At 38.1% G+C, this 3,970-nt stretch overlaps 1 pseudogene; it reads left to right on the top strand.

Moving 5' to 3' along the window:
• Window positions 1–213: 213 nt before the first annotated feature.
• Window positions 214–3,369, top strand: LOC148802610 (wall-associated receptor kinase-like 8 pseudogene; annotated as a pseudogene).
• The last annotated feature ends 601 nt before the right edge of the window (window positions 3,370–3,970 follow it).

Below are 3,970 nucleotides of genomic sequence, written 5' to 3'. Positions count from 1 at the left end.
TAGAAGCACTTGCGACGAACGCATAATTTTGATTGGGCCAAAGGGAAGAAGGGAATTATTGGATTTTGAAAAGTTTTATATATGACATGGTGTTATACATGTACAGATTTTGACGGAACATTAACTTGTACTAACAATCTAGGTAAAGCTATTCCATTGTCAAGTTAGGAGTGGTTTAAAACAGAAAATAAATAGTAAGGATATAATTTGTTAATTAACTAAACAGTAAAGATAGTTTAAAATTTTGCCCTTGTTTTTTGTCTCTTCGAAGACGTTCTTGTTCAGCCTTTGTTTCCTGGCATATTCCTCTTTGCTTTTATTTTCTTAATCTATTTTATACGTAAAGGGATAAATCATCCACTGCAAGTGAAGTGTGTGAACTTAAAAGAATGGCCACAAATGTTGGAGGTCTTGTAGGTGGTGGAATGCTTGCGCTCATCTCTTTGTCATTATTATTGTCGCTACCAGAAGAATTAACAGTATCGGCAACAGCAACAACAGCACAACCTAGATGCCAAGAAAAATGCGGCAATGTTAGCATCCCCTATCCATTCGGCATAGGAGCCAATTGTTCCAAAAATTCATGGTTCAACGTATTTTGCAACGACACTTCCAGCAATCCCCCGGAAATGTCATTTGGTGGTGGACGGGATCTCGTAGACATATTGGCTGAAGGCAAAGTTGTTACCAGAGGTTGGTCGATTACCAGGTGTGATACTTCCGGAGAGGGTTTCAGAATCTTCTATGGGCACAACTTCACATCGTCCCCGTACTTCCTATCGCAAGAGAGTAACAAATTCATAACCCTGGGTTGCGACAACCTTGGCTACTTCATTGGTTCAAGCTCTTATCAGACCATTGGTGGGTGTATGTCATTTTGTAATACGACTGAATTCAAGATAAATGGTACAAAATTGGCTGTGACCACCAATCCAAGTGAATGTAATGGCTTCGGTTGTTGCAGCACCCCAGTCCCGCCACTCCAGGAATTCTATATTACTACCAGGCATATAAATGATTTGGGATTTTTGAGAGACGAACCATCGACAAGATGCGCGACCGCTTTGATAGCCGACAGGAAGTGGTTCAATCTCTCGTCGTATCAGGTAAAAAATATCGAAAGCGCCGATAGGGACGTTCCCATGGTGCTGGACTGGGTGATAGAATTTAGTAGTACATGCAAAACTGGTAATGTCTCTGCCAACTGCGGCAGCAATACGGAATGCAAGGAACACAGCTCCGGAAATGGATACGTTTGTGAATGTAAGAAGGGATACCAAGGGAATCCTTATCTTCCCCAGGGTTGCCAAGGTTCGATTCCATTAATTCTCCTTCATATTTTCCTCTCTCTGTATCCTTCCTTTTTAAGCAGATCTAGAACAAGTGTTGATCAACAAGTTCTCTGCCTTTTCATTTTGCTTTTAGATATCGACGAATGTGCAGATCTCAAGGCCAATCCCTGCGATGGGGTTTGCACGAATACACCAGGGGATTATGTTTGCTCCTGTCCGCCGGGTTATACGGGAGATGGAATGAGACATGGAATTCCTTGCAGAAAGGTGGGTGTCAAACAAAATTTATCAGAGTACATGAATAAAAAATATCAGAAAACAGGGCCCATAGTTAGTATGAGGGTCATTCTCTAGTAAGTGTTTTAAAAGCCAACTTGGAAATGAAACCGCCTTTGTGTTTGAATGAGGGGTCATCAATTTGACGTTTTGATCAAGTAGACTAATTCATGATGTCATATATATAATTAAAAAAATAATAATAATATAGAAAGAAGATTCATTACACACTAACCTAGTCAATTGGTTCAGCAGTTCGACTGCGGACTGGGTCAACAGGTTGTTGTCCAAGCAACATTTTTGGCAAGAAAGCAACTCACGGTGAAATTTACCCAAAGATGTGTCTGGGTGGTGGATCAAATGGTCTGACCGCTTGGTTTAACCATGGGTTATGACAAACTGAATTAGATTGATCTGAAATCTTAAACGACAATCAAATAAAATCTTAAGGGACTTTCCACCCCAACATAAGCTGAGAGGAAGGTTTTTTATTTTAATTTAATTATGTATGAATGCATGTATGTATGTATACATTATTTGTTGAGTAAAAGCTTCACTATTTGATTTTTCTTATTGTGTAGGTGTTGGCTCTAGTTTGGCTCTACTGATAGCAGTCTTAGCTAGCATATGCTTTTACCAATTACACAAAAAATTGAAAAGTAAAAAAATCAAAGAGAAGTTCTTCAAGCAAAATGGTGGCTTATTATTGCAACAACAAATATCTTCAGAGGAGGGAAATGTTGAGCAAGCCAAAATATTCCATGCCGAAGAGTTGGAGAAAGCAACAGATCACTATAACGTGAACCGAATTCTTGGCCAAGGGGGTCAAGGTACAGTATACAAAGGTATGTTAACCGATGGAAGAATTGTGGCAATTAAGAAGTCTAAAAAAGTGGATGAGAGTCAAATTGAACAATTCATCAATGAGGTTGTTATACTCTCACAGATTAATCATAGAAATGTGGTTAAGTTGCTAGGCTGCTGCTTGGAAACAGAAGCTCCTCTACTAGTTTATGAGTTCATTCCTTGTGGAACCCTTTTCCAACATATCCATGATCAAAGTGACAACATGTCATGTACATGGAATAATCGATTAAGAATTGCTACAGAAGTTGCAGGAGCACTTTCTTACTTACATTCAGCAGCTTCTACACCAATATATCATAGAGATGTGAAATCTACAAACATACTCTTGGATGATAAATATAGAGCCAAAGTTTCAGATTTTGGAACTTCAAGGTCAATTGCAGTTGATAAAACTCATTTAACCACAGCAGTACATGGGACCTTTGGGTACTTGGATCCTGAGTACTACCAATCAAGCCAATTCACAGAGAAAAGTGATGTTTATAGTTTTGGAGTAGTTCTTGTAGAGCTTTTGACTGGAAAGGAGCCAATTTTTTTATCGAGACCAGGAGAACAGAGAAGCTTAGCAACTTATTTCCTAACTTCAATAGAGGAGAACCGTCTCTTTGAGATTCTTGACGCACAAGTGGTAAAGGAGGGTGAAAAGGTAGAAGTTGAGGCAGTTGCTTACCTTGCAAAGAGGTGCTTGAATTTGAATGGAAAAAAAAGACCAACAATGAAGGAAGTCACTATAGAGTTAGAGGGGTTGAGAATATCTAAAGGCCAAGCATTTGTTCAAGAAACCCATCAAGAAGTGGAGTGCTTTATAAGACAACCATCAAACCTATGGGATACTGGTTCAACTTCAACTAGATATGGAAGTCTAGAGAATAGTGTTGGATTGCCGTTGGATGATAAACCACTATTGCATAACACATCATCTTATTCTTGCTGAGTTGATGTATGAAAACTGGTAATGTTTTATTTGAAGAATAATAAGGATACAAACTAGTCAAACTCATGGCTGCTCCAAATGCATTTACTAAACACTATGAGAATGTTTTTTGTGGCCAATGTGTTACATTATTTTCATCCACTAAGGCCCACACGATGTTTCTGATGAGCCGTATGTGATGTACCTCTAGCAGCTAGAACTTTGACTCGCTTGTAGCATTAGGCACTGTTTGTTTAATAATTATTGCTGAATTGACTGAACTGAAATGTTTATTTCTTTTGGTGGACAAACAGCACTATATAATGCTATTCAGTTATTTTGTGTAGAAATTTGCCAAAATGTCTGTAGCAAGTAGTAAATTCAAAAAAGTGTTAGATTAACTCAATGGGGTTTTAGCACCACCACTTCTAATGAAGAGGTTTAATTTGAGGAAATCCTTATTGTGCATCTTGCAACTAGGGCTGTCAATGGGTCAGGTCTTTACTATTTCACCATCATTTTTATTAAGGTTAGTTTATCAGAAATAAAGTGTGAGTGTAATGTATATAATGGTAATAAATGGCACTTGTTAATATTTCAATTTGATATTTGAATTAAATTT

This window comes from Nelumbo nucifera, chromosome 2, assembly GCF_055504915.1.
Source record: "Nelumbo nucifera cultivar China Antique chromosome 2, China Antique-T2T, whole genome shotgun sequence".
Classification (NCBI taxonomy): Eukaryota; Viridiplantae; Streptophyta; class Magnoliopsida; order Proteales; family Nelumbonaceae; genus Nelumbo; species Nelumbo nucifera.
The sequence above is the reverse complement of the archived record's forward strand: the minus strand, read 5'-3'. Positions and strand labels throughout refer to the sequence as shown.